This window comes from Camellia sinensis, chromosome 7 (assembly GCF_055761805.1).
Source record: "Camellia sinensis isolate YWXY chromosome 7, ASM5576180v1, whole genome shotgun sequence".
In the NCBI taxonomy this organism is placed as follows: Eukaryota; Viridiplantae; Streptophyta; class Magnoliopsida; order Ericales; family Theaceae; genus Camellia; species Camellia sinensis.
Window position 1 is genome coordinate 46,501,386 of NC_138967.1, and position 12,449 is coordinate 46,513,834.

General features: G+C 34.2%; 1 pseudogene across 1 annotated transcript; it reads right to left on the minus strand.

The window, feature by feature from the left end:
- Positions 1–3,125: 3,125 nt before the first annotated feature.
- On the minus strand, positions 3,126–10,083 carry LOC145795075 (alanine aminotransferase 2, mitochondrial-like; annotated as a pseudogene). The gene is made up of 12 exons (XR_014335255.1): positions 9,598–10,083; positions 8,365–8,415; positions 7,764–7,814; positions 7,208–7,273; positions 7,062–7,123; positions 6,774–6,938; positions 6,558–6,668; positions 6,309–6,446; positions 6,068–6,142; positions 5,811–5,931; positions 5,565–5,719; positions 3,126–3,363 (listed from the first exon to the last, which is right to left on the minus strand). The product of XR_014335255.1 is annotated as an alanine aminotransferase 2, mitochondrial-like (transcript).
- Positions 10,084–12,449: the final 2,366 nt, after the last annotated feature.

Consider the following 12,449-nt stretch of genomic DNA (forward strand, 5'->3'; position numbering starts at 1 on the left):
GTATCTCTGCAGGCCTGCAAAAATACTGGAAGTTCACGAGGACCGCTCGAGCGCAAGAAGTGCTGCTCGCGTAGAGACCGAATTCTGGGCAATAAGATTTTTGAAAAACAAGCTACTAACCTATTCCAAATGCAACCAAGACACATCCAAAGCTAAACTCAAAGAAGAATAAGGGGAAACATGACATAGACCACCATATGTGACAATAAAACCCGGATCCAAACTATCAACAGGTCAGGTTTAAACCAGAATCACTATATTTTTCAAAAGGCAAAAGCATGTATTTTGAGCATGACATGGCAATTGCATTCATCTCATGAGATTATGTAAAAATGTTAAGAATTTTCCTACAGGGCTTAGGGCTCACCCTAGTAGATTTTGTGCAAGGAAAGATGTGATGTTTCCGCCAAGTTGAAGGCGTGGAAATATTTTGAGGGCATATGGTTCTTTTCTTTTGTTGTTGTTTTGACAAGCCAAGGGCTTTACGTATATGGGTTCCGATAACCATTTTTGTATAACCGGACATAAGTCTTGGAACTTGTAACCCATGAGGGCGTTACTTGTATTTAAGTTGTAGTGCCACATGCTATAGATTCATATTTTAGAAAATGTTGAATGTATATTTGCATGTGAAATACATTTTTAAAATCTCTTAATGATCCATGAATACAAATATTGGAGATTTGTAGATGATGTTAACATTGAACACTTACTCATGTTTATATTTAAAATTAGTGAGCTATGAGCCACACTCACAATAAATATAAACTATTGATTACTTTTTTCGGTTAATTTTCTAAATATGTATATATTTTTTTCTGAATTTATAGTATTGCTTTGTGTCGATGTAAATACCACCAGAAAATAAATAAATAAAGGGAAAAAGTAAATATCAAGCCAAAAACAATTGAGAAAACACCAAATTTAACATAATTTGGCTAACTTAATCTACGTCCACAAATATTTCCTTTTTTTCCATTATATAAAATCAATACTAAAGAAGTCAAGTCAATCGCATTATGTTGCTCATACCATGTATATTGACAACCGTCGTCTTCGTCCTCATCTTTCTCTTGGACTTCATCATCATGGTCACTGTCTTCCATCATTAATAGGTACGTTGTGTGATTAAATTGAAATATTTTTATACATTGAAAATTAAATTGATAATTAAAATTGGGAATTAAATTAACAAACTTTTTTTTTTTTTTACATTATAAATCAAATTGACATAATCTAAATATTGGGATCTAAATAACTCATATTTTAAGGACCAAAAATATAATTAACCCAAAATAGTAATTATAAATGTTACTGAACAAGCTGGTCAATTCAACAATACTATTTTTCAGAAAAAGTACTCAGAAAATTACACACAACAATGCATCTATGGACTATAATGGCCCATATCCCTCCAATTTTAAATCTGCACCATCTACTTCATTTTCAAAATAAAATTCAAAGCACAATTTCGTGACACGTAACATTTTTCAAGTTAACAAACAATTAAATTTACATTGAATTTTTTTCATGAAAATGTGTGTAGTATAATTTTAAAATGGAGAAATATCAAATAAGTGGTATTTTTAAAAAAATAATTATAACTTAGTGATAAATTTCATAAATATTAACAATTAAAATAATTAATTTTTTCACCCATATGTAATTATTATTTTCAAATTACACTGGGCGTAATTGCTATATCTAAAATTAGTGAGATATGAGTCATACTCACAATAAATGTAAACTGTTGATTATTTTTTTCGGTTCATTTTCTAAATATATATATATATATATATATCTTTATGAATTTATAGTATTGCTTTGTGTTGGTGCAATACCACCAGAAAATAAATAAATAAATAAAGGGAAAAAGTAAATATAGAGCCAAAAACAATCGAGAAACACACCAAATTTAACATAGTTTGGCTAACTTAATCTATGTCCACAAATATTTCCTTTTTTCCCACTACATAAAATCATTTCTAAAAAGCCCGTGTCAATCGCGTTATTCTGCTCATACCGTGTATATTGACAACCTACTTCGTCTTCATCTTCTTCTTTGTCTTTGTCTTCATCTTCATCTCTCTCTTGGTCTTTGTCGTCGTGTTCGTCGTCTTCCTTCATTAATAAGCGTATTGTGTGATTAAATTGAAATATTTTTATACATTGAAAATTAAATTGATATTTAAAAATTAGGGATTACATTAACAAGTTTTTTTTTTTTTTTTTTACATTATAAATCAAATTGACATAATCTAAATATTGTGATCTAAATAACTCATATGTTAAGGACCAAAAATATAATTAACCCAAAACAGTAAATATAAATGTTACTGAACAAGTTGGGTCAATTCAACAATACTATTTTTCAGAAAAAGTACTCAGAAAGTTACCCACAACAATGCATCTATGGACTATAATGGCCCATATCCCTCCAATTTTAAATCAGCCCCATCTACTTCATTTTCAAAATAAAATTCAAAGCACAATTTCGTGACACATAACATTTTTCAAGTTAACTTCTATATCAAAAATGCTACAAACAATTAAATTTACATAGAATTTTTTCTCCAAAATGTGTGTAGTATAATTTTAAAATGGAGAAATATCAAATAAGTGGCATTTTTTTAAAAATAATTATAACTTAGTGATAAATTTTATAAATATTAACAACTAAAATAATTAATTTTTTCACCCATGTGTAATTATTATTTTAAAATTACACTGGGTGTAATTGCTATATAATAAAAATTTGACTTTTTGCGACGGAAAAATGCTGTCGCAAATACTCAAAATGTCGTCTCAAAAGGTTTTTTGCGACAGCAGATGACTTTTAGCGATGGCAAGTGGGGGGTCGCAATAAAGGGGGTCGCAAAAAGGTTTTAGCGACGGCACGCTGCCGTTGCCTTTTTTTTTGCAATGGCAAAGTTGCCTTTTTGCGACGGCATTTTTCCGTTGCCATTAATATGAAAAAATCTGAAATTTTTTGAGACGGCACTATGTTGCCGTCGCTAAAGGTGTTATTTGTGACGGCAAAAATGTTATCGCCAAAGAATTTTTATTGCGACCGGATAATGCCGTCGCTAAAAAAATATTCTAGTATAAAAATAACAATTCATCCATAATACAAATATTCTTGCATTCATTCATTACAACACATTAGCAAAATTATCCCACTACATAATATTGCATAATACATACACAATGTTTAAATACATAATGTTGTTCACAATTCAAAATAACGTAAATCAAAAACAAAAGTTTCCCTCATGATTCTTCCGTGGATAACAAAAACAAAAGTAAATCGCAATCTTCACACGCCTGTATTCCACAAGAAGCAAACAGCTACTCGAAAAATATCTGAAAATAAAAAATAAAAATAATTAATGACAATATAATTATGTGTTAATATTTTAATTACAAAAAAACATAAAAAAATTAACTACTAAATAATTTCAAAGATAATGAAGTAAATAATTTTGGCTAGACAGAAATCCAGCTCTAATTCCCAAACCGGGAACCCGTTTGGAGTCTCGTCTTCTCCCACAAGTCTTTCGTGCCTAGACGGTCGTGTATGCCAAGTTTCGTGCTAATCCGACGCCGTTTGGAGATTTTGGGGCATCAACCCCTCAAATTCAAATTTCTTAATGAACTAGTTTGCCTAGAGTGAAATCTGGCTCTAACTCCCAAACCGAGAACCCGATTGGAATCCCGTCTTCTCCCACAAGTCTCTGGTGCCTAAACGGTCGTGTGTGCCAAGTTTCGTGCTAAACCGACGCCGTTTGGTGATTTTGGGGCGTCAACACCTTGAATTCAAGTTTCTTAAGGAACTAGTTTGCCTAGAGTGATATCCGACTCTAACTCCCAAACCGGGAACCCCAATTGAAGTCCGTCTTCTCCCATAAGTCTCTCGTGCCTAGACGGTCGTATGTGCCAAGTTTCGTGCTAAACCGACGCCGTTTGGTGATTTTGGGGAGTCAACACCTCCAATTCAAGTTTCTTAAGGAACTCGTTTACCTATAGTGAAATCCGACTCTAACTCCCAAACCAGGAACCCGATTGGAGTCTCATCTTCTCCCACAAGTCTCTCTTGCCTAGACAGTCGTGTGTGCCAAGTTTCGTGCTAAACCGACACCGTTTGGTGATTTTGGGGCGTCAACACCTCGAATTCAAGTTTCTTAAGGAACTAATTTGCCTAGAGTGAAATTCGACTCTAACTCCCAAACTGGGAACCGGATTGGAGTCCCGTTTTCTCCCACAAGTCTCTCGTGCCTAGGCGGTGGTGTGTGCCAAGTTTTGTGCCTATATACGGCGAAGATAATTTCCAACTAAAGAGCACATGATGAATTATACTGTTTTGGCCAAACCACAAAAGATCAATGTGAATTGAACATACCCAAATTGTTCGAGAAATATGCTCCTATTACTAGCATAAGAGATAATTTATGGATTTTTCTTCAGAAGCTAGACTGATATCCATTTACTATATTTCAAAATTCAATAAAACATTTCATTCTACTATTTAATTAATTTATCATTTTGAACCCAAACAATGAGATTGTTGATTTTAACCTACCTTTGCACGCCTTGCTAAAGATGAAAGGATACCATATTTCTCTGCATAATAAGACTCGTAGGACTCGTCTCTAACTTAAAAACCATCCATAAAATTTCATTTATCTAACAATGACACATATGTAGAGGGAATTATGGGTAGAAATAACTAGTTTTGTTCATACTAGAAGAATATAGTTATGCTTTCAATGAAACCTTAGAGCAGCTTAATAACGCACAATCAAGATCTTGTTCATGTACCTAAGGTCAACAAAACTAGCACTTAAAAATCAATCTGTATGCTGCAAATCCAAACGTCTTAATCATACTACAGCAATATTAACACAGGAAAGTTGAGCACCTGACAGAACAGGTGATCAAAGGAACTCAAGCTTAGCTGCACATGAGAACATGTTAGCAGTGGACTAGTGTTAAATAGGGATGGCAACAGGGAGGTGACGGGGCAGGTTTGTAGTGCCCTGCCCTTGGCCCCCCCTCCAAATCATATTGGGGGCGGGGCAAATTTTTTAACCTTCGAAATGCTGGTACTAATAAAAATGAGAGACGATATGGTATATTATGTATAATGATTTAAAAGTGGTAAGAGATGAAAAAATGTAAGATAAGAAATACGTGAAAATAAGTGTTAAGGGTAAGATAGTGTTTGTCTTAGTATATTAAAAAAAAATTATATATATATTTAACAAATATAATCAAGGCAGGGGAGGGATGGAATGGGGAGGAGCAGGAAAAACCGTCCCCGCCTTGCCGCCTCCTTGAGGTGGGAGAAACCTGTATGGGCCCGGACCGGGATTGGGATTGAGGCCAGGGCAGAGTTGGGTTGAGGGAAATTGTCATCTCTAGTATTAAATCAGAAATCTTACCCATTTCCTCTAGATTTTTCTGATTTTAACCAGATCTAACTGAATTGAATAAACTTGAAGTTTAGGCCCATTTAGTCATGACACTTTATGCAAAAATACTAATCTAGAGAGGGAAAACCTAACCTTGAGAGGGTTCATGACCAGGCTTGCAAGAATTTGACCAGAGATATTTGAACAAAGATTCACAGATGCTACTTTGTAAATTTGTTCCCTTATCTCAGGAGTAAAACCAGTGACCTCCATGTAACCTCCTCTTTTCCCACACTCCCTATAATACCCTGAACGTAGCAAGAAAACATCGGCACATCAAATCTAAACGCAATATATTCCATAATTCATATATTAATTTGATTTATGAATCCCACATACCTTTAGAGACTGACTGAAAAGATACTAATGAGATGTCTTTCTCACCATACCCCATAGACCAGGAGATTTTCTTGAATGAGTGAAACTTCTTGTCAGGAACATAAATATTTTCCTGGTATACCTGTACAAATTCAAAGCCATCGAAGCAAAGGTGAGTTTTAAGTTTTGCCAACAAAATGCCAAATCTGAGGCTCCTAAGCACAATTTGAAGTTAATAGGAACTAGTCAAATCTCCAAACACTGAAGAATCTACTCACTTCATCTGCTAGAAGAACAAGACCTTCTTCCTTGCAGAATTTTGCAATGTCGCGGTGGTTGTCCTCAGCAAGAACCTGTAGGCACAGATTACCAAGACTATGAAACATGACAAGGTCACAGGACTCATAACTTGTAACACCCAATAATTGCCCCCATCCAATCACCCTCAAATCATTGAATTAAAATGCAAGTTATATTTGTGATTTTACTTAATCTTCCAGAATCTGGCTGTTGCTTTACCTGTCCTGTTGGATTGCCTGGATTTATTACAACCAGGGCCCTAACAGTGATGCCCTTGGACTTGGCAGCTTCCAATTGTTTCTTAACCTTAGAAATCTCCAATCCCCACCCAGTTGCTTCATTAAGATAGTAAGGAACCTGCAAAAAAATAGCTTATAATTCAAAGTCAAATACTCTCATGGGCAATGAAAACCCACAAGACAACGACTTATTTGACCTAAATTTTGGTTTTATATTGCATGAACATACAATAGTGCCACCATGGAGGGCAATTGAAGCAGAGTACAGAGGGTACTAAGGAATAGGAGATAGAATCCCATCCTCCTCCGATTTTATCAGTAACTGTATGATCATATGGACCTGACATGAGAGTAAAAATCTGTTACCCATTCTTGAGATTCGAGTGCCGCCAATTCTGAAAAGTTATGAAGTATGCAGACAGAAGGGAGTGACATTAAATTTTACAGCTGGACTTGCACCATCTGTTAAGAAAATATCATTAGGATCAGCTGGAAACCATCTCGTTCTTCAATGCCAGCAGCAATTGTATCCCTTAAACCCTTGATTCCATGTGAATATACATGTATACATAAAACATTGCATACAACATAAATACACGAGCAATGTCATCTCTAGCAAAATTTTCCAGCAAAGTTGGGTTGGGGGAAATTGTCATCTCTAGCAAAATTTTCCAGCAGTGTGAATCAAAATCAACAATGTACAAAGCACATAACCAAGTATAAGTTTCCATACCTAAATAAACCCTGTGTTTCACTTTTGTCCAAAATCGTTGGATGGTCACACAGTGCAAGAACCTAACATAAGGATGGTAATGATCAAGTATTGCTTGAGCTAACGTTGATATAATACTTTATAGGACGAAGTTACAGCAAACAAACCTCCTAGAAAAAAGTAATTGGCTGCTGGCCAAGAGATTGAGGATTTCCAATGTTGCAGTAAAGTATCTGTCACAATAAGGGGAAAATAAGTACAGAAGCAGAAAACCTCTTCGTAAATTGTGCTCTGAAGACTTGTAATTCTTGCATGAGGTAGCAACACTAAATAAGAGAAGAAGCTTTCTACAAAGAGATTCATTGTTTTACTTTCACATAGAAACATCACTTAACGAAGTGAGCAATAAAATCCAATCAGCATAATCTCTGAATTAATCAAAGTGAGGTTGATGGAATGGAATCCTAGGTTCATTCAATGTTTTATCTTGTGTGTGACATTGAAATTAGGTTTTCAATTAGTTACATAAAAAGAGGTCATAAAACAGTTCACAAAGGATTATGGTCACCGAGTCGTTAGTGAATTGAGTCAAGAAACATAACAACACCTAGATGAATACCAAGATGCATTTTAAGTATGCCTAAAATGCATTTGCAGTATGCATTTGTAAGGAAAAATATATGCAAGTACAATATATTAAGAAAATAAACAAATAAAAGACACCTCATCAAACGGATGATAACTTGGACTTGTTTGTAATTCATGCTGCAATTGCTACAACAAAAAAAAAAAAAAAAAAAAAAAAAAAAAAAAACACAAACAATTCTCGAAGAGGTAAGTAGATTGTAGAAATTAAAAGAATTAGAGCCAGTATATTCAAATAGTTATCTTGCCCAACCAAATTGCCAATTTACAAGTTTATTTACTTTCATTATAATTCTTCAAGGGGCTAAGCTCTATGTGAGAACATGTCTGTCATAAAATAGAATTACAATCCACAAAAAATAATTTTGCATACTTTAGTTTAGGTAATGCTCATAGAGCAACTGCAAAGTATGCAATGGGCATAAATAGGCCTAAATTCCATGAATTTGGCAAGGAATATCATGACACATCTTCAAGAATTAGTCTGTTTTCTTCCTTTCACCTCACATTCCATTCTTCTTGATTAAAATAAATTTTCCTCAGTTTAACACAGAATTCTGTTTTTTTTTTTTTTTTTTTTTTTTTTGTGGTACCATTGCAATGCTATGCATCTCTCTATCAAATGTTGAAATTTTAATTAATATTTCATTGAAGAGCATAGCAGAAATCTCAATGTCACCTGGGCTAGGGTAACAATTTCACCACGGACATCATACTCACATATCAGAACCTGGCAGAATAGAAAACTTGGAGGTTAAAATGAGGACCAACATGTAAATCCAGAAGAAAATCCACAAGTGAAAAATGCAAAGACAAGCAGATAACTCATTTCTTATTCATCAAGCTTAAAAATATACACTAGACTGTTTAAGGCATTATTATTATGGTTGAGTTTTCAAAAAATTATCAAAAACCAAAAAATTGTAGTTATGACTATTAACACGATAAAACATAACATTCAATATCCATTCTATCCACCTATCTATTCTATTATCCATAAGCACACAACACAACTCACTTCAGAAAAGCTTTGTCACACAATTTTGAATCCCAAAAAAAAAATACATCAACACTCTATGTTCTCCAAATATTCACCTTTGCCTACCAATTAACGTAAAGACCAAAAACAAAAATCAACAAATCAAAACCTACTGCCCACAACACACGAACCCTCTCCCCACTCATACACAATCTCCATGCATTGACAGTTTCAATTGCACCATGTTCTTAGTCTTCTAGTATATCTATTCCATTATATAAAGCGTACTCTCCAATTGGAGTGAACACTATACTTTTTTTTTTATTATTCTTTTTCCAAAAATATCCTTCATATCAACATAATAACTATTGAATGAATACAATAAATCTAAGTGCAAAGAGGACCAACACAAAATGGGACATATATTGTATTCCTAACATTGCTCGAATGAATATCATAAAATTACCCAAAATTGCTAAATGGTTTTTCTCATTCATCAAACCGTTCCTCAATCATTACACCATCCAAAAATTTAAATATGATACTTCAAACGTGATGGGTTAGCATAGCACCCACCGCTAATATACAATATACATGTGTGTGTGTGTGCACGTGCGATGAAGATAAACCCTAGAACACGATTAAAAAAAAAAACAGATGGAGAAATCACTTATGCACAGATACGATGAAACATTGAAAAGTAGTGAGGAACTAAAAAAAACAATTTGATGATCTAACTAGAAATGAGTGTGTGCGCAGTTAGAATAAACCCTAGAACACGATTAAATAAAATTTAAAGAGAGAGAGAGAGAGAGAGAGAGAGAGAGAGGAGTAGCTATGAATAGAAATGATGAAACAGTGAAAACTAGTGTGGAACTAAAAAAAAAAATTGAAAGCATGTATGTATAGAAATGTATCGGAAGTTTGTGATACCTTGGGATTGATGGATTGAAGAGTGACAAGAAAAGATGAATCGGAAGAAGCCATTGAATCAAAAAAAGGAGAGTGTAGAGAGGTCAAGAAACGAATAGCAGATTGAGATTTTGGAGAAGAAGAAGGAGGAGAGAGACGAAAAGTGAGAAGAGGAGAAGAGGCTTTGTTGATGAGATGTTTGGCTTTGTCGGCTACGAATTTCCACATTTTGCATTTTTTTTCTACCTGCAATTTAAAGGATGTGATTTGGGTTTGGTTTGGGGGATTCCATTTACCAAGGCAGTTCTTTAGTTGGAAATCATCATGTCGCTGTCGTCACTTGCTGCTCGTCGTCGCCGTCGTCACTCGCTGCTCCCTCGTTGCTAGCCGTTGTCGATTACCGTCATTGAATTTTGGCTCAAGGGTTTTGGGGATTTTGGTTTTAGAAAGATTTTAGGGATTTTCGGTTGGTTTAGAAAGGTTTAGGGATTTTGGGGAAACACATGACCGCGAATAGGCTAAAATGAGCGGGATAGAAAAAATTTCATTACTTTTTGCGATGGTGTACTTAAACCGTCTCAAATGATGAATCCTAAAAAATAAAACGATGCCATTTTAACAAGACTTTTTGCGACCGTAAATGTTCCCGTCTCAAAAAAATTCTTTGCGACGGTACATTAGGCGTTGCAAATGTTTTATGTTTTTTTTGCGATATATTCATTAGCGACGGGGTAACCACCGTCGCAAAAGACCATTTTTTGAGACGGTTTGAAAACGCTGTCGCAAAAGACCATTTTTTTCCGACGGTTCCTATACCGTCGCAAAAAGTTCCATTTTATTTGGGATGTTTTCTTGTAGTATGAGTCATACTCACAATAAATGTAAACTGTTGATTATTTTTTTTGGTTCATTTTCTAAATATATATATATATATATATATATTTACGAATTTATAGTATTGCTTTGTGTTGGTGAAAATACCACCAGAAAATAAATAAATAAATAAAGGGAAAAAGTAAATATTGAGCCAAAAACAATTGAGAAAACACCAAATTTAACATAGTTTGGCTAACTTAATCGATGTCCACAAATATTTCCTTTTTTTCCACTATATAAAATCATTTCTAAAGAAGGCGTGTCAATCGCGTTATTCTACTCATACCGTGTATATTAACAACCTTCTTCCTCTTTATCTTCTTCTTTGTCTTTGTCTTCACCTTCATCCTCTCTTGGTCTTCGTTGTCGTGTTCATTGTCTTCCTTCATTAATAAGCGTATTGTGTGATTAAATTGAAATATTTTTATACATTGAAAATTAAATTGATATTTAAAAATTGGGGATTAAATTGACAGATTTTTTTTTTTTTTTTACATTATAAATCAAATTGACATAATGGGATCTAAATAACTCATATTTTAGGGACTAAAATAATTAACTCAAAACAGTAAATATAAATGTTATTGAACAAGCTGGGTCAATTCAACAATACTATTTTTCAAAAAAAGTACTAAGAAAGTTACCCACAACAATGCATCTATGGACTATAATGGCCCATATCCCTCCAATTTTAAATCTGCACCATCTACTTCATTTTCAAAATAAAATTCAAAGCACAATTTCGTGACACATAACATTTTTCAAGTTAACTTGTATATCAAAAATGCTACAAACAATTAAATTTACATAGAACTTTTTTCTCCAAAATGGGTGTAGTATAATTTTAAAATGGAGAAATATCAAATAAGTGGTATTTTTTTAAAAATAATTATAACTTAGTGATAAATTTTATAAATATTGACAACTAAAATAATTAATTTTTTCACCCATGTGTAATTATTATTTTAAAATTACGCTGGGTGTAATTGCTATATTCAAAATTAGTGAGATATGAGTCATACTCGCAATAAATGTAAACTGTTGATTAACAAGAATGGTGGATATTTAACAAGAATGGTGGAAAGGTTGTAGTTCCAAAAATCGAGGCTTAACTGGAATTTTTATGGTGATAAACACACAAAATATTTTCATGTGTTAGTGAAATATAGGCAAGGGAGAAATGAAATCAATACTCTAACTATTGGTGATGTAGTGGTTGATGATCCTTTTAGAGTCAAGCCTGAGGTCCTAGCTTATTTTCAGAAGCAGTACTCTGAGGATTGGCAGAATGGGCCTGTATTGGTAGGTCCATTTAAGTCAGTGAGGGATAGTCCTTGTTTTGATATGCTGGAGGCAGAGTTTACTGAGGCAGAGGTATGGGCTGCTGTCAAGGGTTGTGATGGGAATAGGGCTCCAGGTCTAGATGGTTTTAACTTGGCTTGTATTCAGAAATTGTGGAAGGTAATGAAGTCTGATGTGCTGAATTTTGCGTTCGGTTTCCATAAGAATTGTAAGTTGGTCAAAGGAATCAATAGCTCTTTTATCACCTTGGTACCTAAAAAGGAGAATCCAGTGGGGTTGGCGGATTATAGACCTATTAGTTTGGTTGGGTCGATGTATAAAATTCTGTCTAATGTTCTTTCCTCAAGGCTGAAGGTAGTGATTCCTCAGATCGTAAGTGAAAACCAATCAGCTTTCATTGGAGGGAGGAATATTCTGGATGGTGTTTTGGTGGCCAATGTGGTTGTTGACAGTTGGAAGAAATCTAGAAGGAAAGGAGTGATTATTAAGTTAGATTTTCAGAAAGCCTATGATTCATTGAATTGGGATTTCTTACTCTCCATGTTGGTCAATTTTGGGTTTGGGGGAAAATGGGTGGAGTGGATTAAGGTATGTATTACCTCAGCTAGGCTCTCGGTGCTTGTTAATGGATCTCCTACTGAGGAGTTCAGTCCACAGAGAGGACTGAGACAAGGGGATTCCTTGTCCCCATTTTT